General features: G+C 31.6%; 23 non-coding genes across 23 annotated transcripts; all 23 read right to left on the bottom strand.

Annotated features, from left to right (window-relative positions):
• Positions 1-472: 472 nt before the first annotated feature.
• On the bottom strand, positions 473-686 carry LOC132849364 (small nucleolar RNA U3). Its single transcript, XR_009648906.1, has one exon. It is a non-coding gene; the product is annotated as a small nucleolar RNA U3 (small nucleolar RNA).
• Positions 687-1,578: 892 nt separating this feature from the next.
• Positions 1,579-1,792, bottom strand: LOC132849362 (small nucleolar RNA U3). The gene has a single exon (XR_009648904.1). It is a non-coding gene; the product is annotated as a small nucleolar RNA U3 (small nucleolar RNA).
• An 844-nt stretch (positions 1,793-2,636) lies between these two features.
• On the bottom strand, positions 2,637-2,850 carry LOC132849361 (small nucleolar RNA U3). The gene has a single exon (XR_009648903.1). It is a non-coding gene; the product is annotated as a small nucleolar RNA U3 (small nucleolar RNA).
• Positions 2,851-3,730: 880 nt separating this feature from the next.
• Positions 3,731-3,944, bottom strand: LOC132849360 (small nucleolar RNA U3). Its single transcript, XR_009648902.1, has one exon. It is a non-coding gene; the product is annotated as a small nucleolar RNA U3 (small nucleolar RNA).
• Positions 3,945-4,789: 845 nt separating this feature from the next.
• LOC132849368 (small nucleolar RNA U3) lies at positions 4,790-5,003 on the bottom strand. Its single transcript, XR_009648910.1, has one exon. It is a non-coding gene; the product is annotated as a small nucleolar RNA U3 (small nucleolar RNA).
• An 840-nt stretch (positions 5,004-5,843) lies between these two features.
• Positions 5,844-6,057, bottom strand: LOC132849298 (small nucleolar RNA U3). Its single transcript, XR_009648844.1, has one exon. It is a non-coding gene; the product is annotated as a small nucleolar RNA U3 (small nucleolar RNA).
• An 843-nt stretch (positions 6,058-6,900) lies between these two features.
• LOC132849359 (small nucleolar RNA U3) lies at positions 6,901-7,114 on the bottom strand. Its single transcript, XR_009648901.1, has one exon. It is a non-coding gene; the product is annotated as a small nucleolar RNA U3 (small nucleolar RNA).
• Positions 7,115-7,985: 871 nt separating this feature from the next.
• Positions 7,986-8,199, bottom strand: LOC132849297 (small nucleolar RNA U3). Its single transcript, XR_009648843.1, has one exon. It is a non-coding gene; the product is annotated as a small nucleolar RNA U3 (small nucleolar RNA).
• Positions 8,200-9,055: 856 nt separating this feature from the next.
• Positions 9,056-9,269, bottom strand: LOC132849295 (small nucleolar RNA U3). Its single transcript, XR_009648841.1, has one exon. It is a non-coding gene; the product is annotated as a small nucleolar RNA U3 (small nucleolar RNA).
• An 849-nt stretch (positions 9,270-10,118) lies between these two features.
• LOC132849294 (small nucleolar RNA U3) lies at positions 10,119-10,332 on the bottom strand. Its single transcript, XR_009648840.1, has one exon. It is a non-coding gene; the product is annotated as a small nucleolar RNA U3 (small nucleolar RNA).
• An 875-nt stretch (positions 10,333-11,207) lies between these two features.
• LOC132849358 (small nucleolar RNA U3) lies at positions 11,208-11,421 on the bottom strand. The gene has a single exon (XR_009648900.1). It is a non-coding gene; the product is annotated as a small nucleolar RNA U3 (small nucleolar RNA).
• An 853-nt stretch (positions 11,422-12,274) lies between these two features.
• Positions 12,275-12,488, bottom strand: LOC132849299 (small nucleolar RNA U3). The gene has a single exon (XR_009648845.1). It is a non-coding gene; the product is annotated as a small nucleolar RNA U3 (small nucleolar RNA).
• Positions 12,489-13,355: 867 nt separating this feature from the next.
• Positions 13,356-13,569, bottom strand: LOC132849366 (small nucleolar RNA U3). Its single transcript, XR_009648908.1, has one exon. It is a non-coding gene; the product is annotated as a small nucleolar RNA U3 (small nucleolar RNA).
• Positions 13,570-14,434: 865 nt separating this feature from the next.
• Positions 14,435-14,648, bottom strand: LOC132849293 (small nucleolar RNA U3). Its single transcript, XR_009648839.1, has one exon. It is a non-coding gene; the product is annotated as a small nucleolar RNA U3 (small nucleolar RNA).
• Positions 14,649-15,499: 851 nt separating this feature from the next.
• Positions 15,500-15,713, bottom strand: LOC132849367 (small nucleolar RNA U3). Its single transcript, XR_009648909.1, has one exon. It is a non-coding gene; the product is annotated as a small nucleolar RNA U3 (small nucleolar RNA).
• An 867-nt stretch (positions 15,714-16,580) lies between these two features.
• On the bottom strand, positions 16,581-16,794 carry LOC132849357 (small nucleolar RNA U3). Its single transcript, XR_009648899.1, has one exon. It is a non-coding gene; the product is annotated as a small nucleolar RNA U3 (small nucleolar RNA).
• Positions 16,795-17,648: 854 nt separating this feature from the next.
• Positions 17,649-17,862, bottom strand: LOC132849302 (small nucleolar RNA U3). The gene has a single exon (XR_009648848.1). It is a non-coding gene; the product is annotated as a small nucleolar RNA U3 (small nucleolar RNA).
• Positions 17,863-18,721: 859 nt separating this feature from the next.
• LOC132849292 (small nucleolar RNA U3) lies at positions 18,722-18,935 on the bottom strand. The gene has a single exon (XR_009648838.1). It is a non-coding gene; the product is annotated as a small nucleolar RNA U3 (small nucleolar RNA).
• Positions 18,936-19,788: 853 nt separating this feature from the next.
• LOC132849305 (small nucleolar RNA U3) lies at positions 19,789-20,002 on the bottom strand. Its single transcript, XR_009648851.1, has one exon. It is a non-coding gene; the product is annotated as a small nucleolar RNA U3 (small nucleolar RNA).
• An 853-nt stretch (positions 20,003-20,855) lies between these two features.
• On the bottom strand, positions 20,856-21,069 carry LOC132849291 (small nucleolar RNA U3). Its single transcript, XR_009648837.1, has one exon. It is a non-coding gene; the product is annotated as a small nucleolar RNA U3 (small nucleolar RNA).
• Positions 21,070-21,923: 854 nt separating this feature from the next.
• LOC132849380 (small nucleolar RNA U3) lies at positions 21,924-22,137 on the bottom strand. Its single transcript, XR_009648921.1, has one exon. It is a non-coding gene; the product is annotated as a small nucleolar RNA U3 (small nucleolar RNA).
• An 859-nt stretch (positions 22,138-22,996) lies between these two features.
• On the bottom strand, positions 22,997-23,210 carry LOC132849379 (small nucleolar RNA U3). The gene has a single exon (XR_009648920.1). It is a non-coding gene; the product is annotated as a small nucleolar RNA U3 (small nucleolar RNA).
• Positions 23,211-24,057: 847 nt separating this feature from the next.
• Positions 24,058-24,271, bottom strand: LOC132849355 (small nucleolar RNA U3). Its single transcript, XR_009648898.1, has one exon. It is a non-coding gene; the product is annotated as a small nucleolar RNA U3 (small nucleolar RNA).
• Positions 24,272-24,884: the final 613 nt, after the last annotated feature.

Genomic DNA, 24,884 nt, shown 5'->3' with positions numbered 1-24,884 from the left:
TTTTTCAGTTTACAAAAATACACTAATCACTTTCATTACATTCTCTTCATCTCACGTCATGAAAAACATAAGGTTCATAAATGACTTAACCTGATGAAAGACGCATTACTCTATGTAAAGCTCATGAGAAACTCCATTGAATTAAAACTACATTCCTACTCAGAAGAGTACTTTTTATCCCCTCAGACTCTAGACGTACATTCCGATAAATTCTAACAGAATTAATTTGATGAAAATACAGGTTTAGCCTTTCAGGTCATTGTAAAATTCAACTTAGAAACTTTAAGTAAGGTAGAACTCTATATTTCTTAATTAAATTGTAAATTCATTGAATCATTACACATAAAAACATTAAAAAAGAAAAACTCAGCTGTATCAAAGCTCGGAAACCATGAAAACACCTAACAACGCGTTAAATAACAACAATAAAAAAAAAAAAGCTTGAAATCTCTTTTTCAACAGAAATACACTAATCACTCTGATCATGTACTCTTCCTCTCACGATCCAAAAGAATCAGAGAACGTTCATCAATGACTCGAGCCTGTGAAAAAACACAGTAGCTTGAATCCGATTCACGCTCAGAAGAATACATCAAAGCTCTTCATCGTGATTAGGGAGACGTAACACTTTCAAATCACAATTCCTAGTCAGATACTATAGAAATGATCCCTGAAAGTATAGTCTTAACCTTTGACCTCCTCAGACAGTCGAGCACTTTGACTAACACACAGATCTTGAGGACGGTGGATCTTTGTTTTTTTGTTTTTTTTTCATAGAGAACTTTGAAGCGAAGAATAACTTGGAATTTTTAAAACGAAAGCAAAAAATTCTTTATGTTTCAACACAAAAAATACCATAAAAGCAAACTCTCAAGTCAAAGAGAATTAAAGAAAATTCAATTTAAGCACACAAAATACCTAAAAACTCCTACTCTAAATAATTTGTACTACTTACGATTTAATTTATGCAGAAGTAGACAATTTTTAAAAAAATATTTTCACGAAATTTCCTTTCATGACAAAAATAGAGCAGTAACACACACACACACACACACACACACACACACACACACACACACACACACACACACACACAGAAAATTCTGTTTTTCAGTTTACAAAAATACACTAATCACTTTCATTACATTCTCTTCATCTCACGTCATGAAAAACATAAGGTTCATAAATGACTTAACCTGATGAAAGACGCATTACTCTATGTAAAGCTCATGAGAAACTCCATTGAATTAAAACTACATTCCTACTCAGAAGACTACTTTTTATCCCCTCAGACTCTAGACGTACATTCCGATAAATTCTAACAGAATTAATTTGATGAAAATACAGGTTTAGCCTTTCAGGTCATTGTAAAATTCAACTTAGAAACTTTAAGTAAGGTAGAACTCTATATTTCTTAATTAAATTGTAAATTCATTGAATCATTACACATAAAAACATTAAAAAAGAAAAACTCAGCTGTATCAAAGCTCTGAAACCATGAAAACACCTAACAACGCGTTAAATAACAACAATAAAAAAAAAAAAGCTTGAAATCTCTTTTTCAACAGAAATACACTAATCACTCTGATCATGTACTCTTCCTCTCACGATCCAAAAGAATCAGAGAACGTTCATCAATGACTCGAGCCTGTGAAAAAACACAGTAGCTTGAATCCGATTCACGCTCAGAAGAATACATCAAAGCTCTTCATCGTGATTAGGGAGACGTAACACTTTCAAATCACAATTCCTAGTCAGATACTATAGAAATGATCCCTGAAAGTATAGTCTTAACCTTTGACCTCCTCAGACAGTCGAGCACTTTGACTAACACACAGATCTTGAGGACGGTGGATCTTTGTTTTTTTGTTTTTTTTTCATAGAGAACTTTGAAGCGAAGAATAACTTGGAATTTTTAAAATGAAAGCAAAAAATTCTTTATGTTTCAACACAAAAAATACCATAAAAGCAAACTCTCAAGTCAAAGAGAATTAAAGAAAATTCAATTTAAGCACACAAAATACCTAAAAACTCCTACTCTAAATAATTTGTACTACTTACGATTTAATTTATGCAGAAGTAGACAATTTTTAAAAAATATTTTCACGAAATTTCCTTTCATGACAAAAATAGAGCAGTAACACACACACACACAGAAAATTCTGTTTTTCAGTTTACAAAAATACACTAATCACTTTCATTACATTCTCTTCATCTCACGTCATGAAAAACATAAGGTTCATAAATGACTTAACCTGATGAAAGACGCATTACTCTATGTAAAGCTCATGAGAAACTCCATTGAATTAAAACTACATTCCTACTCAGAAGACTACTTTTTATCCCCTCAGACTCTAGACGTACATTCCGATAAATTCTAACAGAATTAATTTGATGAAAATACAGATTTAGCCTTTCAGGTCATTATAAAATTCAACTTAGAAACTTTAAGTAAGGTAGAACTCTATATTTCTTAATTAAATTGTAAATTCATTGAAACATTACACATAAAAACATTTAAAAAAAAACTTAGCTGTATCAAAACTCTAAAACCATGAAAACACCTAACAACGCGTTAAATAACAACAATAAAAAAAAAAAAAGCTTGAAATCTCTTTTTCAACAGAAATACACTAATCACTCTGATCATGTACTCTTCCTCTCACGATCCAAAAGAATCAGAGAACGTTCATCAATGACTCGAGCCTGTGAAAAAACACAGTAGCTTGAATCCGATTCACGCTCAGAAGAATACATCAAAGCTCTTCATCGTGATTAGGGAGACGTAACACTTTCAAATCACAATTCCTAGTCAGATACTATAGAAATGATCCCTGAAAGTATAGTCTTAACCTTTGACCTCCTCAGACAGTCAAGCACTTTGACTAACACACAGATCTTGAGGACGGTGGATCTTTGTTTTTTTTTTCATAGAGAACTTTGAAGCGAAGAATAACTTGGAATTTTTAAAACGAAAGCAAAAAATTCTTTATGTTTCAACACAAAAAATACCATAAAAGCAAACTCTCAAGTCAAAGAGAATTAAAGAAAATTCAATTTAAGCACACAAAATACCTAAAAACTCCTACTCTAAATAATTTGTACTACTTACGATTTAATTTATGCAGAAGTAGACAATTTTTAAAAAATATTTTCACGAAATTTCCTTTCATGACAAAAATAGAGCAGTAACACACACACACACACACACACACACACACACACACACACACACACACACACACACAGAAAATTCTGTTTTTCAGTTTACAAAAATACACTAATCACTTTCATTACATTCTCTTCATCTCACGTCATGAAAAACATAAGGTTCATAAATGACTTAACCTGATGAAAGACGCATTACTCTATGTAAAGCTCATGAGAAACTCCATTGAATTAAAACTACATTCCTACTCAGAAGACTACTTTTTATCCCCTCAGACTCTAGACGTACATTCCGATAAATTCTAACAGAATTAATTTGATGAAAATACAGATTTAGCCTTTCAGGTCATTGTAAAATTCAACTTAGAAACTTTAAGTAAGGTAGAACTCTATATTTCTTAATTAAATTGTAAATTCATTGAATCATTACACATAAAAACATTAAAAAAGAAAAACTCAGCTGTATCAAAACTCTGAAACCATGAAAACACCTAACAACGCGTTAAATAACAACAATAAAAAAAAAAAAGCTTGAAATCTCTTTTTCAACAGAAATACACTAATCACTCTGATCATGTACTCTTCCTCTCACGATCCAAAAGAATCAGAGAACGTTCATCAATGACTCGAGCCTGTGAAAAAACACAGTAGCTTGAATCCGATTCACGCTCAGAAGAATACATCAAAGCTCTTCATCGTGATTAGGGAGACGTAACACTTTCAAATCACAATTCCTAGTCAGATACTATAGAAATGATCCCTGAAAGTATAGTCTTAACCTTTGACCTCCTCAGACAGTCGAGCACTTTGACTAACACACAGATCTTGAGGACGGTGGATCTTTGTTTTTTTGTTTTTTTTTCATAGAGAACTTTGAAGCGAAGAATAACTTGGAATTTTTAAAACGAAAGCAAAAATTCTTTATGTTTCAACACAAAAAATACCATAAAAGCAAACTCTCAAGTCAAAGAGAATTAAAGAAAATTCAATTTAAGCACACAAAATACCTAAAAACTCCTACTCTAAATAATTTGTACTACTTACGATTTAATTTATGCAGAAGTAGACAATTTTTAAAAAATATTTTCACGAAATTTCCTTTCATGACAAAAATAGAGCAGTAACACACACACACACACAGAAAATTCTGTTTTTCAGTTTACAAAAATACACTAATCACTTTCATTACATTCTCTTCATCTCACGTCATGAAAAACATAAGGTTCATAAATGACTTAACCTAATGAAAGACGCATTACTCTATGTAAAGCTCATGAGAAACTCCATTGAATTAAAACTACATTCCTACTCAGAAGACTACTTTTTATCCCCTCAGACTCTAGACGTACATTCCGATAAATTCTAACAGAATTAATTTGATGAAAATACAGGTTTAGCCTTTCAGGTCATTGTAAAATTCAACTTAGAAACTTTAAGTAAGGTAGAACTCTATATTTCTTAATTAAATTGTAAATTCATTGAATCATTACACATAAAAACATTAAAAAAGAAAAACTCAGCTGTATCAAAACTCTGAAACCATGAAAACACCTAACAACGCTTTAAATAACAACAATAAAAAAAAAAAGCTTGAAATCTCTTTTTCAACAGAAATACACTAATCACTCTGATCATGTACTCTTCCTCTCACGATCCAAAAGAATCAGAGAACGTTCATCAATGACTCGAGCCTGTGAAAAAACACAGTAGCTTGAATCCGACTCACGCTCAGAAGAATACATCAAAGCTCTTCATCGTGATTAAGGAGACGTAACACTTTCAAATCACAATTCCTAGTCAGATACTATAGAAATGATCCCTGAAAGTATAGTCTTAACCTTTGACCTCCTCAGACAGTCGAGCACTTTGACTAACACACAGATCTTGAGGACGGTGGATCTTTGTTTTTTTGTTTTTTTTTCATAGAGAACTTTGAAGCGAAGAATAACTTGGAATTTTTAAAACGAAAGCAAAAATTCTTTATGTTTCAACACAAAAAATACCATAAAAGCAAACTCTCAAGTCAAAGAGAATTAAAGAAAATTCAATTTAAGCACACAAAATACCTAAAAACTCCTACTCTAAATAATTTGTACTACTTACGATTTAATTTATGCAGAAGTAGACAATTTTTAAAAAATATTTTCACGAAATTTCCTTTCATGACAAAAATAGAGCAGTAACACACACACACAGAAAATTCTGTTTTTCAGTTTACAAAAATACACTAATCACTTTCATTACATTCTCTTCATCTCACGTCATGAAAAACATAAGGTTCATAAATGACTTAACCTGATGAAAGACGCATTACTCTATGTAAAGCTCATGAGAAACTCCATTGAATTAAAACTACATTCCTACTCAGAAGACTACTTTTTATCCCCTCAGACTCTAGACGTACATTCCGATAAATTCTAACAGAATTAATTTGATGAAAATACAGATTTAGCCTTTCAGGTCATTATAAAATTCAACTTAGAAACTTTAAGTAAGGTAGAACTCTATATTTCTTAATTAAATTGTAAATTCATTGAAACATTACACATAAAAACATTTAAAAAAAAACTTAGCTGTATCAAAACTCTAAAACCATGAAAACACCTAACAACGCTTTAAATAACAACAATAAAAAAAAAAAAGCTTGAAATCTCTTTTTCAACAGAAATACACTAATCACTCTGATCATGTACTCTTCCTCTCACGATCCAAAAGAATCAGAGAACGTTCATCAATGACTCGAGCCTGTGAAAAAACACAGTAGCTTGAATCCGACTCACGCTCAGAAGAATACATCAAAGCTCTTCATCGTGATTAGGGAGACGTAACACTTTCAAATCACAATTCCTAGTCAGATACTATAGAAATGATCCCTGAAAGTATAGTCTTAACCTTTGACCTCCTCAGACAGTCGAGCACTTTGACTAACACACAGATCTTGAGGACGGTGGATCTTTGTTTTTTTGTTTTTTTTTCATAGAGAACTTTGAAGCGAAGAATAACTTGGAATTTTTAAAACGAAAGCAAAAAATTCTTTATGTTTCAACACAAAAAATACCATAAAAGCAAACTCTCAAGTCAAAGAGAATTAAAGAAAATTCAATTTAAGCACACAAAATACCTAAAAACTCCTACTCTAAATAATTTGTACTACTTACGATTTAATTTATGCAGAAGTAGACAATTTTTAAAAAATATTTTCACGAAATTTCCTTTCATGACAAAAATAGAGCAGTAACACACACACACACAGAAAATTCTGTTTTTCAGTTTACAAAAATACACTAATCACTTTCATTACATTCTCTTCATCTCACGTCATGAAAAACATAAGGTTCATAAATGACTTAACCTGATGAAAGACGCATTACTCTATGTAAAGCTCATGAGAAACTCCATTGAATTAAAACTACATTCCTACTCAGAAGAGTACTTTTTATCCCCTCAGACTCTAGACGTACATTCCGATAAATTCTAACAGAATTAATTTGATGAAAATACAGATTTAGCCTTTCAGGTCATTGTAAAATTCAACTTAGAAACTTTAAGTAAGGTAGAACTCTATATTTCTTAATTAAATTGTAAATTCATTGAAACATTACACATAAAAACATTAAAAAAAAAACTTAGCTGTATCAAAACTCTAAAACCATAAAAACACCTAACAACGCATTAAATAACAACAATAAAAAAAAAAAAGCTTGAAATCTCTTTTTTAACAGAAATACACTAATCACTCTGATCATGTACTCTTCCTCTCACGATCCAAAAGAATCAGAGAACGTTCATCAATGACTCGAGCCTGTGAAAAAACACAGTAGCTTGAATCCGATTCACGCTCAGAAGAATACATCAAAGCTCTTCATCGTGATTAGGGAGACGTAACACTTTCAAATCACAATTCCTAGTCAGATACTATAGAAATGATCCCTGAAAGTATAGTCTTAACCTTTGACCTCCTCAGACAGTCGAGCACTTTGACTAACACACAGATCTTGAGGACGGTGGATCTTTGTTTTTTTGTTTTTTTTTCATAGAGAACTTTGAAGCGAAGAATAACTTGGAATTTTTAAAACGAAAGCAAACCATTCTTTATGTTCCAACACAAAAAATACCATAAAAGCAAACTCTCAAGTCAAAGAGAATTAAAGAAAATTCAATTTAAGCACACAAAATACCTAAAAACTCCTACTCTAAATAATTTGTACTACTTACGATTTAATTTATGCAGAAGTAGACAATTTTTAAAAAATAATTTCACGAAATTTCCTTTCATGACAAAAATAGAGCAGTAACACACACACACACACACACACACACACACACACACACAGAAAATTCTGTTTTTCAGTTTACAAAAATACACTAATCACTTTCATTACATTCTCTTCATCTCACGTCATGAAAAACATAAGGTTCATAAATGACAACCTGATGAAAGACGCATTACTCTATGTAAAGCTCATGAGAAACTCCATTGAATTAAAACTACATTCCTACTCAGAAGAGTACTTTTTATCCCCTCAGACTCTAGACGTACATTCCGATAAATTCTAACAGAATTAATTTGATGAAAATACAGGTTTAGCCTTTCAGATCATTGTAAAATTCAACTTAGAAACTTTAAGTAACGTAGAACTCTATATTTCTTAATTAAATTGTAAATTCATTGAATCATTACACATAAAAACATTAAAAAAGAAAAACTTAGCTGTATCAAAACTCTGAAACCATAAAAACACCTAACAACGCGTTAAATGACAACAATAAAAAAAAAAAAAAAAGCTTGAAATCTCTTTTTCAACAGAAATACACTAATCACTCTGATCATGTACTCTTCCTCTCACGATCCAAAAGAATCAGAGAACGTTCATCAATGACTCGAGCCTGTGAAAAAACACAGTAGCTTGAATCCGACTCACGCTCAGAAGAATACATCAAAGCTCTTCATCGTGATTAGGGAGACGTAACACTTTCAAATCACAATTCCTAGTCAGATACTATAGAAATGATCCCTGAAAGTATAGTCTTAACCTTTGACCTCCTCAGACAGTCGAGCACTTTGACTAACACACAGATCTTGAGGACGGTGGATCTTTGTTTTTTTGTTTTTTTTTCATAGAGAACTTTGAAGCGAAGAATAACTTGGAATTTTTAAAACGAAAGCAAAAATTCTTTATGTTTCAACACAAAAAATACCATAAAAGCAAACTCTCAAGACAAAGAGAATTAAAGAAAATTCAATTTAAGCACACAAAATACCTAAAAACTCCTACTCTAAATAATTTGTACTACTTACGATTTAATTTATGCAGAAGTAGACAATTTTTAAAAAATATTTTCACGAAATTTCCTTTCATGACAAAAATAGAGCAGTAACACACACACACACACACACACACACAGAAAATTCTGTTTTTCAGTTTACAAAAATACACTAATCACTTTCATTACATTCTCTTCATCTCACGTCATGAAAAACATAAGGTTCATAAATGACAACCTGATGAAAGACGCATTACTCTATGTAAAGCTCATGAGAAACTCCATTGAATTAAAACTACATTCCTACTCAGAAGAGTACTTTTTATCCCCTCAGACTCTAGACGTACATTCCGATAAATTCTAACAGAATTAATTTGATGAAAATACAGGTTTAGCCTTTCAGATCATTGTAAAATTCAACTTAGAAACTTTAAGTAAGGTAGAACTCTATATTTCTTAATTAAATTGTAAATTCATTGAATCATTACACATAAAAACATTAAAAAAGAAAAACTTAGCTGTATCAAAACTCTGAAACCATGAAAACACCTAACAACGCTTTAAATAACAACAATAAAAAAAAAAAAAAGCTTGAAATCTCTTTTTCAATAGAAATACACTAATCACTCTGATCATGTACTCTTCCTCTCACGATCCAAAAGAATCAGAGAACGTTCATCAATGACTCGAGCCTGTGAAAAAACACAGTAGCTTGAATCCGACTCACGCTCAGAAGAATACATCAAAGCTCTTCATCGTGATTAGGGAGACGTAACACTTTCAAATCACAATTCCTAGTCAGATACTATAGAAATGATCCCTGAAAGTATAGTCTTAACCTTTGACCTCCTCAGACAGTCGAGCACTTTGACTAACACACAGATCTTGAGGACGGTGGATCTTTGTTTTTTTGTTTTTTTTTCATAGAGAACTTTGAAGCGAAGAATAACTTGGAATTTTTAAAACGAAAGCAAAAATTCTTTATGTTTCAACACAAAAAATACCATAAAAGCAAACTCTCAAGACAAAGAGAATTAAAGAAAATTCAATTTAAGCACACAAAATACCTAAAAACTCCTACTCTAAATAATTTGTACTACTTACGATTTAATTTATGCAGAAGTAGACAATTTTTAAAAAATATTTTCACGAAATTTCCTTTCATGACAAAAATAGAGCAGTAACACACACACACACACACAGAAAATTCTGTTTTTCAGTTTACAAAAATACACTAATCACTTTCATTACATTCTCTTCATCTCACGTCATGAAAAACATAAGGTTCATAAATGACTTAACCTGATGAAAGACGCATTACTCTATGTAAAGCTCATGAGAAACTCCATTGAATTAAAACTACATTCCTACTCAGAAGAGTACTTTTTATCCCCTCAGACTCTAGACGTACATTCCGATAAATTCTAACAGAATTAATTTGATGAAAATACAGGTTTAGCCTTTCAGGTCATTGTAAAATTCAACTTAGAAACTTTAAGTAAGGTAGAACGCTATATTTCTTAATTAAATTGTAAATTCATTGAATCATTACACATAAAAACATTAAAAAAGAAAAACTTAGCTGTATCAAAACTCTGAAACCATGAAAACACCTAACAACGCGTTAAATAACAACAATAAAAAAAAAAAAAGCTTGAAATCTCTTTTTCAACAGAAATACACTAATCACTCTGATCATGTACTCTTCCTCTCACGATCCAAAAGAATCAGAGAACGTTCATCAATGACTCGAGCCTGTGAAAAAACACAGTAGCTTGAATCCGACTCACGCTCAGAAGAATACATCAAAGCTCTTCATCGTGATTAGGGAGACGTAACACTTTCAAATCACAATTCCTAGTCAGATACTATAGAAATGATCCCTGAAAGTATAGTCTTAACCTTTGACCTCCTCAGACAGTCGAGCACTTTGACTAACACACAGATCTTGAGGACGGTGGATCTTTGTTTTTTTGTTTTTTTTTCATAGAGAACTTTGAAGCGAAGAATAACTTGGAATTTTTAAAACGAAAGCAAAAATTCTTTATGTTTCAACACAAAAAATACCATAAAAGCAAACTCTCAAGACAAAGAGAATTAAAGAAAATTCAATTTAAGCACACAAAATACCTAAAAACTCCTACTCTAAATAATTTGTACTACTTACGATTTAATTTATGCAGAAGTAGACAATTTTTAAAAAATATTTTCACGAAATTTCCTTTCATGACAAAAATAGAGCAGTAACACACACACACACACACACACACACACACACACACACACACAGAAAATTCTGTTTTTCAGTTTACAAAAATACACTAATCACTTTCATTACATTCTCTTCATCTCACGTCATGAAAAACATAAGGTTCATAAATGACAACCTGATGAAAGACGCATTACTCTATGTAAAGCTCATGAGAAACTCCATTGAATTAAAACTACATTCCTACTCAGAAGAGTACTTTTTATCCCCTCAGACTCTAGACGTACATTCCGATAAATTCTAACAGAATTAATTTGATGAAAATACAGGTTTAGCCTTTCAGATCATTGTAAAATTCAACTTAGAAACTTTAAGTAAGGTAGAACTCTATATTTCTTAATTAAATTGTAAATTCATTGAATCATTACACATAAAAACATTAAAAAAGAAAAACTTAGCTGTATCAAAACTCTGAAACCATGAAAACACCTAACAACGCGTTAAATGACAACAATAAAAAAAAAAAAAAAAAGCTTGAAATCTCTTTTTTAACAGAAATACACTAATCACTCTGATCATGTACTCTTCCTCTCACGATCCAAAAGAATCAGAGAACGTTCATCAATGACTCGAGCCTGTGAAAAAACACAGTAGCTTGAATCCGATTCACGCTCAGAAGAATACATCAAAGCTCTTCATCGTGATTAGGGAGACGTAACACTTTCAAATCACAATTCCTAGTCAGATACTATAGAAATGATCCCTGAAAGTATAGTCTTAACCTTTGACCTCCTCAGACAGTCGAGCACTTTGACTAACACACAGATCTTGAGGACGGTGGATCTTTGTTTTTTTGTTTTTTTTTCATAGAGAACTTTGAAGCGAAGAATAACTTGGAATTTTTAAAACGAAAGCAAAAATTCTTTATGTTTCAACACAAAAAATACCATAAAAGCAAACTCTCAAGACAAAGAGAATTAAAGAAAATTCAATTTAAGCACACAAAATACCTAAAAACTCCTACTCTAAATAATTTGTACTACTTACGATTTAATTTATGCAGAAGTAGACAATTTTTAAAAAATATTTTCACGAAATTTCCTTTCATGACAAAAATAGAGCAGTAACACACACACACACACACACACAGAAAATTCTGTTTTTCAGTTTACAAAAATACACTAATCACTTTCATTACATTCTCTTCATCTCACGTCATGAAAAACATAAGGTTCATAAATGACTTAACCTGATGAAAGACGCATTACTCTATGTAAAGCTCATGAGAAACTCCATTGAATTAAAACTACATTCCTACTCAGAAGAGTACTTTTTATCCCCTCAGACTCTAGACGTACATTCCGATAAATTCTAACAGAATTAATTTGATGAAAATACAGGTTTAGCCTTTCAGGTCATTGTAAAATTCAACTTAGAAACTTTAAGTAAGGTAGAACGCTATATTTCTTAATTAAATTGTAAATTCATTGAATCATTACACATAAAAACATTAAAAAAGAAAAACTTAGCTGTATCAAAACTCTGAAACCATGAAAACACCTAACAACGCGTTAAATAACAACAATAAAAAAAAAAAAAGCTTGAAATCTCTTTTTCAACAGAAATACACTAATCACTCTGATCATGTACTCTTCCTCTCACGATCCAAAAGAATCAGAGAACATTCATCAATGACTCGAGCCTGTGAAAAAACACAGTAGCTTGAATCCGATTCACGCTCAGAAGAATACATCAAAGCTCTTCATCGTGATTAGGGAGACGTAACACTTTCAAATCACAATTCCTAGTCAGATACTATAGAAATGATCCCTGAAAGTATAGTCTTAACCTTTGACCTCCTCAGACAGTCGAGCACTTTGACTAACACACAGATCTTGAGGACGGTGGATCTTTGTTTTTTTGTTTTTTTTTCATAGAGAACTTTGAAGCGAAGAATAACTTGGAATTTTTAAAACGAAAGCAAAAATTCTTTATGTTTCAACACAAAAAATACCATAAAAGCAAACTCTCAAGACAAAGAGAATTAAAGAAAATTCAATTTAAGCACACAAAATACCTAAAAACTCCTACTCTAAATAATTTGTACTACTTACGATTTAATTTATGCAGAAGTAGACAATTTTTAAAAAATATTTTCACGAAATTTCCTTTCATGACAAAAATAGAGCAGTAACACACACACACACACACACACACACACACACACACAGAAAATTCTGTTTTTCAGTTTACAAAAATACACTAATCACTTTCATTACATTCTCTTCATCTCACGTCATGAAAAACATAAGGTTCATAAATGACAACCTGATGAAAGACGCATTACTCTATGTAAAGCTCATGAGAAACTCCATTGAATTAAAACTACATTCCTACTCAGAAGAGTACTTTTTATCCCCTCAGACTCTAGACGTACATTCCGATAAATTCTAACAGAATTAATTTGATGAAAATACAGGTTTAGCCTTTCAGATCATTGTAAAATTCAACTTAGAAACTTTAAGTAACGTAGAACTCTATATTTCTTAATTAAATTGTAAATTCATTGAATCATTACACATAAAAACATTAAAAAAAAAAAACTTAGCTGTATCAAAACTCTAAAACCATAAAAACACCTAACAACGCGTTAAATGACAACAATAAAAAAAAAAAAAAAGCTTGAAATCTCTTTTTCAACAGAAATACACTAATCACTCTGATCATGTACTCTTCCTCTCACGATCCAAAAGAATCAGAGAACGTTCATCAATGACTCGAGCCTGTGAAAAAACACAGTAGCTTGAATCCGACTCACGCTCAGAAGAATACATCAAAACTCTTCATCGTGATTAGGGAGACGTAACACTTTCAAATCACAATTCCTAGTCAGATACTATAGAAATGATCCCTGAAAGTATAGTCTTAACCTTTGACCTCCTCAGACAGTCGAGCACTTTGACTAACACACAGATCTTGAGGACGGTGGATCTTTGTTTTTTTGTTTTTTTTTCATAGAGAACTTTGAAGCGAAGAATAACTTGGAATTTTTAAAACGAAAGCAAAAATTCTTTATGTTTCAACACAAAAAATACCATAAAAGCAAACTCAAGACAAAGAGAATTAAAGAAAATTCAATTTAAGCACACAAAATACCTAAAAACTCCTACTCTAAATAATTTGTACTACTTACGATTTAATTTATGCAGAAGTAGACAATTTTTAAAAAATATTTTCACGAAATTTCCTTTCATGACAAAAATAGAGCAGTAACACACACACACACACACACACACACACACACACACACAGAAAATTCTGTTTTTCAGTTTACAAAAATACACTAATCACTTTCATTACATTCTCTTCATCTCACGTCATGAAAAACATAAGGTTCATAAATGACAACCTGATGAAAGACGCATTACTCTATGTAAAGCTCATGAGAAACTCCATTGAATTAAAACTACATTCCTACTCAGAAGAGTACTTTTTATCCCCTCAGACTCTAGACGTACATTCCGATAAATTCTAACAGAATTAATTTGATGAAAATACAGGTTTAGCCTTTCAGATCATTGTAAAATTCAACTTAGAAACTTTAAGTAAGGTAGAACTCTATATTTCTTAATTAAATTGTAAATTCATTGAATCATTACACATAAAAACATTAAAAAAGAAAAACTTAGCTGTATCGAAACTCTGAAACCATGAAAACACCTAACAACGCGTTAAATAACAACAATAAAAAAAAAAAAAGCTTGAAATCTCTTTTTCAACAGAAATACACTAATCACTCTGATCATGTACTCTTCCTCTCACGATCCAAAAGAATCAGAGAACGTTCATCAATGACTCGAGCCTGTGAAAAAACACAGTAGCTTGAATCCGACTCACGCTCAGAAGAATACATCAAAGCTCTTCATCGTGATTAGGGAGACGTAACACTTTCAAATCACAATTCCTAGTCAGATACTATAGAAATGATCCCTGAAAGTATAGTCTTAACCTTTGACCTCCTCAGACAGTCAAGCACTTTGACTAACACACAGATCTTGAGGACGGTGGATCTTTGTTTTTTTGTTTTTTTTTCATAGAGAACTTTGAAGCGAAGAATAACTTGGAATTTTTAAAACGAAAGCAAAAATTCTTTATGTTTCAACACAAAAAATACCATAAAAGCAAACTCTCAAGACAAAGAGAATTAAAGAAAATTCAATTTAAGCACACAAAATACCTAAAAACTCCTACTCTAAATAATTTGTACTACTTACGATTTAATTTATGCAGAAGTAGACAATTTTTAAAAAATATTTTCACGAAATTTCCTTTCATGACAAAAATAGAGCAGTAACACACACACACACACACACAGAAAATTCTGTTTTTCAGTTTACAAAAATACACTAATCACTTTCATTACATTCTCTTCATCTCACGTCATGAAAAACATAAGGTTCATAAATGACTTAACCTGATGAAAGACGCATTACTCTATGTAAAGCTCATGAGAAACTCCATTGAATTAAAACTACATTCCTACTCAGAAGAGTACTTTTTATCCCCTCAGACTCTAGACGTACATTCCGATAAATTCTAACAGAATTAATTTGATGAAAATACAGGTTTAGCCTTTCAGGTCATTGTAAAATTCAACTTAGAAACTTTAAGTAAGGTAGAACGCTATATTTCTTAATTAAATTGTAAATTCATTGAATCATTACACATAAAAACATTAAAAAAGAAAAACTTAGCTGTATCAAAACTCTGAAACCATGAAAACACCTAACAACGCGTTAAATAACAACAATAAAAAAAAAAAAAGCTTGAAATCTCTTTTTCAACAGAAATACACTAATCACTCTGATCATGTACTCTTCCTCTCACGATCCAAAAGAATCAGAGAACGTTCATCAATGACTCGAGCCTGTGAAAAAACACAGTAGCTTGAATCCGACTCACGCTCAGAAGAATACATCAAAGCTCTTCATCGTGATTAGGGAGACGTAACACTTTTAAATCACAATTCCTAGTCAGATACTATAGAAATGATCCCTGAAAGTATAGTCTTAACCTTTGACCTCCTCAGACAGTCGAGCACTTTGACTAACACACAGATCTTGAGGACGGTGGATCTTTGTTTTTTTGTTTTTTTTTCATAGAGAACTTTGAAGCGAAGAATAACTTGGAATTTTTAAAACGAAAGCAAAAATTCTTTATGTTTCAACACAAAAAATACCATAAAAGCAAACTCTCAAGACAAAGAGAATTAAAGAAAATTCAATTTAAGCACACAAAATACCTAAAAACTCCTACTCTAAATAATTTGTACTACTTACGATTTAATTTATGCAGAAGTAGACAATTTTTAAAAAATATTTTCACGAAATTTCCTTTCATGACAAAAATAGAGCAGTAACACACACACACACACACACACACACACACACACACAGAAAATTCTGTTTTTCAGTTTACAAAAATACACTAATCACTTTCATTACATTCTCTTCATCTCACGTCATGAAAAACATAAGGTTCATAAATGACAACCTGATGAAAGACGCATTACTCTATGTAAAGCTCATGAGAAACTCCATTGAATTAAAACTACATTCCTACTCAGAAGAGTACTTTTTATCCCCTCAGACTCTAGACGTACATTCCGATAAATTCTAACAGAATTAATTTGATGAAAATACAGGTTTAGCCTTTCAGATCATTGTAAAATTCAACTTAGAAACTTTAAGTAAGGTAGAACTCTATATTTCTTAATTAAATTGTAAATTCATTGAATCATTACACATAAAAACATTAAAAAAGAAAAACTTAGCTGTATCAAAACTCTGAAACCATGAAAACACCTAACAACGCGTTAAATGACAACAATAAAAAAAAAAAAAAAGCTTGAAATCTCTTTTTTAACAGAAATACACTAATCACTCTGATCATGTACTCTTCCTCTCACGATCCAAAAGAATCAGAGAACGTTCATCAATGACTCGAGCCTGTGAAAAAACACAGTAGCTTGAATCCGATTCACGCTCAGAAGAATACATCAAAGCTCTTCATCGTGATTAGGGAGACGTAACACTTTCAAATCACAATTCCTAGTCAGATACTATAGAAATGATCCCTGAAAGTATAGTCTTAACCTTTGACCTCCTCAGACAGTCGAGCACTTTGACTAACACACAGATCTTGAGGACGGTGGATCTTTGTTTTTTTGTTTTTTTTTCATAGAGAACTTTGAAGCGAAGAATAACTTGGAATTTTTAAAACGAAAGCAAAAATTCTTTATGTTTCAACACAAAAAATACCATAAAAGCAAACTCTCAAGACAAAGAGAATTAAAGAAAATTCAATTTAAGCACACAAAATACCTAAAAACTCCTACTCTAAATAATTTGTACTACTTACGATTTAATTTATGCAGAAGTAGACAATTTTTAAAAAATATTTTCACGAAATTTCCTTTCATGACAAAAATAGAGCAGTAACACACACACACACACACACACAGAAAATTCTGTTTTTCAGTTTACAAAAATACACTAATCACTTTCATTACATTCTCTTCATCTCACGTCATGAAAAACATAAGGTTCATAAATGACTTAACCTGATGAAAGACGCATTACTCTATGTAAAGCTCATGAGAAACTCCATTGAATTAAAACTACATTCCTACTCAGAAGAGTACTTTTTATCCCCTCAGACTCTAGACGTACATTCCGATAAATTCTAACAGAATTAATTTGATGAAAATACAGGTTTAGCCTTTCAGGTCATTGTAAAATTCAACTTAGAAACTTTAAGTAAGGTAGAACGCTATATTTCTTAATTAAATTGTAAATTCATTGAATCATTACACATAAAAACATTAAAAAAGAAAAACTTAGCTGTATCAAAACTCTGAAACCATGAAAACACCTAACAACGCGTTAAATAACAACAATAAAAAAAAAAAAAAGCTTGAAATCTCTTTTTCAACAGAAATACACTAATCACTCTGATCATGTACTCTTCCTCTCACGATCCAAAAGAATCAGAGAACATTCATCAATGACTCGAGCCTGTGAAAAAACACAGTAGCTTGAATCCGACTCACGCTCAGAAGAATACATCAAAGCTCTTCATCGTGATTAGGGAGACGTAACACTTCCAAATCACAATTCCTAGTCAGATACTATAGAAATGATCCCTGAAAGTATAGTCTTAACCTTTGACCTCCTCAGACAGTCGAGCACTTTGACTAACACACAGATCTTGAGGACGGTGGATCTTTGTTTTTTTGTTTTTTTTTCATAGAGAACTTTGAAGCGAAGAATAACTTGGAATTTTTAAAACGAAAGCAAAAATTCTTTATGTTTCAACACAAAAAATACCATAAAAGCAAACTCTCAAGACAAAGAGAATTAAAGAAAATTCAATTTAAGCACACAAAATACCTAAAAACTCCTACTCTAAATAATTTGTACTACTTACGATTTAATTTATGCAGAAGTAGACAATTTTTAAAAAATATTTTCACGAAATTTCCTTTCATGACAAAAATAGAGCAGTAACACACACACACACACACACACACACACAGAAAATTCTGTTTTTCAGTTTACAAAAATACACTAATCACTTTCATTACATTCTCTTCATCTCACGTCATGAAAAACATAAGGTTCATAAATGACTTAACCTGATGAAAGACGCATTACTCTATGTAAAGCTCATGAGAAACTCCATTGAATTAAAACTACATTCCTACTCAGAAGAGTACTTTTTATCCCCTCAGACTCTAGACGTACATTCCGATAAATTCTAACAGAATTAATTTGATGAAAATACAGGTTTAGCCTTTCAGGTCATTGTAAAATTCAACTTAGAAACTTTAAGTAAGGTAGAACGCTATATTTCTTAATTAAATTGTAAATTCATTGAATCATTACACATAAAAACATTAAAAAAGAAAAACTTAGCTGTACCAAAACTCTGAAACCATGAAAACACCTAACAACGCGTTAAATAATAACAATAAAAAAAAAAAAAGCTTGAAATCTCTTTTTCAACAGAAATACACTAATCACTCTGATCATGTACTCTTCCTCTCACGATCCAAAAGAATCAGAGAACGTTCATCAATGACTCGAGCCTGTGAAAAAACACAGTAGCTTGAATCCGACTCACGCTCAGAAGAATACATCAAAGCTCTTCATCGTGATTAGGGAGACGTAACACTTTCAAATCACAATTCCTAGTCAGATACTATAGAAATGATCCCTGAAAGTATAGTCTTAACCTTTGACCTCCTCAGACAGTCAAGCACTTTGACTAACACACAGATCTTGAGGACGGTGGATCTTTGTTTTTTTGTTTTTTTTTCATAGAGAACTTTGAAGCGAAGAATAACTTGGAATTTTTAAAACGAAAGCAAAAATTCTTTATGTTTCAACACAAAAAATACCATAAAAGCAAACTCTCAAGACAAAGAGAATTAAAGAAAATTCAATTTAAGCACACAAAATACCTAAAAACTCCTACTCTAAATAATTTGTACTACTTACGATTTAATTTATGCAGAAGTAGACAATTTTTAAAAAATATTTTCACGAAATTTCCTTTCATGACAAAAATAGAGCAGTAACACACACACACACACACACACAGAAAATTCTGTTTTTCAGTTTACAAAAATACACTAATCACTTTCATTACATTCTCTTCATCTCACGTCATGAAAAACATAAGGTTCATAAATGACTTAACCTGATGAAAGACGCATTACTCTATGTAAAGCTCATGAGAAACTCCATTGAATTAAAACTACATTCCTACTCAGAAGAGTACTTTTTATCCCCTCAGACTCTAGACGTACATTCCGATAAATTCTAACAGAATTAATTTGATGAAAATACAGGTTTAGCCTTTCAGGTCATTGTAAAATTCAACTTAGAAACTTTAAGTAAGGTAGAACGCTATATTTCTTAATTAAATTGTGAATTCATTGAATCATTACACATAAAAACATTAAAAAAGAAAAACTTAGCTGTATCAAAACTCTGAAACCATGAAAACACCTAACAACGCGTTAAATAACAACAATAAAAAAAAAAAAAGCTTGAAATCTCTTTTTCAACAGAAATACACTAATCACTCTGATCATGTACTCTTCCTCTCACGATCCAAAAGAATCAGAGAACATTCATCAATGACTCGAGCCTGTGAAAAAACACAGTAGCTTGAATCCGACTCACGCTCAGAAGAATACGTCAAAGCTCTTCATCGTGATTAGGGAGACGTAACACTTTCAAATCACAATTCCTAGTCAGATACTATAGAAATGATCCCTGAAAGTATAGTCTTAACCTTTGACCTCCTCAGACAGTCGAGCACTTTGACTAACACACAGATCTTGAGGACGGTGGATCTTTGTTTTTTTGTTTTTTTTTCATAGAGAACTTTGAAGCGAAGAATAACTTGGAATTTTTAAAACGAAAGCAAAAATTCTTTATGTTTCAACACAAAAAATACCATAAAAGCAAACTCTCAAGACAAAGAGAATTAAAGAAAATTCAATTTAAGCACACAAAATACCTAAAAACTCCTACTCTAAATAATTTGTACTACTTACGATTTAATTTATGCAGAAGTAGACAATTTTTAAAAAATATTTTCACGAAATTTCCTTTCATGACAAAAATAGAGCAGTAACACACACACACACACACACACAGAAAATTCTGTTTTTCAGTTTACAAAAATACACTAATCACTTTCATTACATTCTCTTCATCTCACGTCATGAAAAACATAAGGTTCATAAATGACTTAACCTGATGAAAGACGCATTACTCTATGTAAAGCTCATGAGAAACTCCATTGAATTAAAACTACATTCCTACTCAGAAGAGTACTTTTTATCCCCTCAGACTCTAGACGTACATTCCGATAAATTCTAACAGAATTAATTTGATGAAAATACAGGTTTAGCCTTTCAGGTCATTGTAAAATTCAACTTAGAAACTTTAAGTAAGGTAGAACGCTATATTTCTTAATTAAATTGTAAATTCATTGAATCATTACACATAAAAACATTAAAAAAGAAAAACTTAGCTGTATCAAAACTCTGAAACCATGAAAACACCTAACAACGCGTTAAATAACAACAATAAAAAAAAAAAAAGCTTGAAATCTCTTTTTCAACAGAAATACACTAATCACTCTGATCATGTACTCTTCCTCTCACGATCCAAAAGAATCAGAGAACGTTCATCAATGACTCGAGCCTGTGAAAAAACACAGTAGCTTGAATCCGACTCACGCTCAGAAGAATACATCAAAGCTCTTCATCGTGATTAGGGAGACGTAACACTTTCAAATCACAATTCCTAGTCAGATACTATAGAAATGATCCCTGAAAGTATAGTCTTAACCTTTGACCTCCTCAGACAGTCGAGCACTTTGACTAACACACAGATCTTGAGGACGGTGGATCTTTGTTTTTTTTTCATAGAGAACTTTGAAGCGAAGAATAACTTGGAATTTTTAAAACGAAAGCAAAAATTCTTTATGTTTCAACACAAAAAATACCATAAAAGCAAACTCTCAAGACAAAGAGAATTAAAGAAAATTCAATTTAAGCACACAAAATACCTAAAAACTCCTACTCTAAATAATTTGTACTACTTACGATTTAATTTATGCAGAAGTAGACAATTTTTAAAAAATATTTTCACGAAATTTCCTTTCATGACAAAAATAGAGCAGTAACACACACACACACACACACACACACACACACACAGAAAATTCTGTTTTTCAGTTTACAAAAATACACTAATCACTTTCATTACATTCTCTTCATCTCACGTCATGAAAAACATAAGGTTCATAAATGACTTAACCTGATGAAAGACGCATTACTCTATGTAAAGCTCATGAGAAACTCCATTGAATTAAAACTACATTCCTACTCAGAAGAGTACTTTTTATCCCCTCAGACTCTAGACGTACATTCCGATAAATTCTAACAGAATTAATTTGATGAAAATACAGGTTTAGCCTTTCAGGTCATTGTAAAATTCAACTTAGAAACTTTAAGTAAGGTAGAATGCTATATTTCTTAATTAAATTGTAAATTCATTGAATCATTACACATAAAAACATTAAAAAAGAAAAACTTAGCTGTATCAAAACTCTGAAACCATGAAAACACCTAACAACGCGTTAAATAACAATAAAAAAAAAAAAAGCTTGAAATCTCTTTTTCAACAGAAATACACTAATCACTCTGATCATGTACTCTTCCTCTCACGATCCAAAAGAATCAGAGAACGTTCATCAATGACTCGAGCCTGTGAAAAAACACAGTAGCTTGAATCCGACTCACGCTCAGAAGAATACATCAAAGCTCTTCATCGTGATTAGGGAGACGTAACACTTTCAAATCACAATTCCTAGTCAGATACTATAGAAATGATCCCTGAAAGTATAGTCTTAACCTTTGACCTCCTCAGACAGTCGAGCACTTTGACTAACACACAGATCTTGAGGACGGTGGATCTTTGTTTTTTTGTTTTTTTTTCATAGAGAACTTTGAAGCGAAGAATAACTTGGAATTTTTAAAACGAAAGCAAAAATTCTTTATGTTTCAACACAAAAAATACCATAAAAGCAAACTCTCAAGACAAAGAGAATTAAAGAAAATTCAATTTAAGCACACAAAATACCTAAAAACTCCTACTCTAAATAATTTGTACTACTTACGATTTAATTTATGCAGAAGTAGACAATTTTTAAAAAATATTTTCACGAAATTTCCTTTCATGACAAAAATAGAGCAGTAACACACACACACACACACACACACACACAGAAAATTCTGTTTTTCAGTTTACAAAAATACACTAATCACTTTCATTACATTCTCTTCATCTCACGTCATGAAAAACATAAGGTTCATAAATGACAACCTGATGAAAGACGCATTACTCTATGTAAAGCTCATGAGAAACTCCATTGAATTAAAACTACATTCCTACTCAGAAGAGTACTTTTTATCCCCTCAGACTCTAGACGTACATTCCGATAAATTCTAACAGAATTAATTTGATGAAAATACAGGTTTAGCCTTTCAGATCATTGTAAAATTCAACTTAGAAACTTTAAGTAAGGTAGAACTCTATATTTCTTAATTAAATTGTAAATTCATTGAATCATTACACATAAAAACATTAAAAAAGAAAAACTCAGCTGTATCAAAACTCTGAAACCATGAAAACACCTAACAACGCGTTAAATGACAACAATAAAAAAAAAAAAAAAGCTTGAAATCTCTTTTTTAACAGAAATACACTAATCACTCTGATCATGTACTCTTCCTCTCACGATCCAAAAGAATCAGAGAACGTTCATCAATGACTCGAGCCTGTGAAAAAACACAGTAGCTTGAATCCGACTCACGCTCAGAAGAATACATCAAAGCTCTTCATCGTGATTAGGGAGACGTAACACTTTCAAATCACAATTCCTAGTCAGATACTATAGAAATGATCCCTGAAAGTATAGTCTTAACCTTTGACCTCCTCAGACAGTCGAGCACTTTGACTAACACACAGATCTTGAGGACGGTGGATCTTTGTTTTTTTGTTTTTTTTTCATAGAGAACTTTGAAGCGAAGAATAACTTGGAATTTTTAAAACGAAAGCAAAAATTCTTTATGTTTCAACACAAAAAATACCATAAAAGCAAACTCTCAAGACAAAGAGAATTAAAGAAAATTCAATTTAAGCACACAAAATACCTAAAAACTCCTACTCTAAATAATTTGTACTACTTACGATTTAATTTATGCAGAAGTAGACAATTTTTAAAAAATATTTTCACGAAATTTCCTTTCATGACAAAAATAGAGCAGTAACACACACACACACACACACACACAGAAAATTCTGTTTTTCAGTTTACAAAAATACACTAATCACTTTCATTACATTCTCTTCATCTCACGTCATGAAAAACATAAGGTTCATAAATGACTTAACCTGATGAAAGACGCATTACTCTATGTAAAGCTCATGAGAAACTCCATTGAATTAAAACTACATTCCTACTCAGAAGAGTACTTTTTATCCCCTCAGACTCTAGACGTACATTCCGATAAATTCTAAGAGAATTAATTTGATGAAAATACAGGTTTAGCCTTTCAGGTCATTGTAAAATTCAACTTAGAAACTTTAAGTAAGGTAGAACTCTATATTTCTTAATTAAATTGTAAATTCATTGAAACATTACACATAAAAAAGAAAAACTTAGCTGTATTAAAACTCTGAAACCATGAAAACACCTAACAACGCGCTAAATAACAACAATAATAAAAAAAAAAAGCTTGAAAACTCTTTTTCAACAGAAATACACTAATCACTCTGATCATGTACTCTTCCTCTCACGATCCAAAAGAATCAGAGAACGTTCATCAATGACTCGAGCCTGTGAAAAAACACAGTAGCTTGAATCCGATTCACGCTCAGAAGAATACATCAAAGCTCTTCATCGTGATTAGGGAGACGTAACACTTTCAAATCACAATTCCTAGTCAGATACTATAGAAATGATCCCTGAAAGTATAGTCTTAACCTTTGACCTCCTCAGACAGTCGAGCACTTTGACTAACACACAGATCTTGAGGACGGTGGATCTTTGTTTTTTTGTTTTTTTTTCATAGAGAACTTTGAAGCGAAGAATAACTTGGAATTTTTAAAACGAAAGCAAACCATTCTTTATGTTCCAACACAAAAAATACCATAAAAGCAAACTCTCAAGTCAAAGAGAATTAAAGAAAATTCAATTTAAGCACACAAAATACCTAAAAACTCCTACTCTAAATAATTTGTACTACTTACGATTTAATTTATGCAGAAGTAGACAATTTTTAAAAAATATTTTCACGAAATTTCCTTTCATGACAAAAATAGAGCAGTAACACACACACACACACACACACACACACACACACACACACAGAAAATTCTGTTTTTCAGTTTACAAAAATACACTAATCACTTTCATTACATTCTCTTCATCTCACGTCATGAAAAACATAAGGTTCATAAATGACTTAACCTGATGAAAGACGCATTACTCTATGTAAAGCTCATGAGAAACTCCATTGAATTAAAACTACATTCCTACTCAGAAGAGTACTTTTTATCCCCTCAGACTCTAGACGTACATTCCGATAAATTCT

The sequence above is a fragment of the Tachysurus vachellii genome, chromosome 7 (genome assembly GCF_030014155.1).
Source record: "Tachysurus vachellii isolate PV-2020 chromosome 7, HZAU_Pvac_v1, whole genome shotgun sequence".
NCBI classification, from domain to species: domain Eukaryota; kingdom Metazoa; phylum Chordata; class Actinopteri; order Siluriformes; family Bagridae; genus Tachysurus; species Tachysurus vachellii.
The sequence above is the reverse complement of the archived record's forward strand: the minus strand, read 5'-3'. Positions and strand labels throughout refer to the sequence as shown.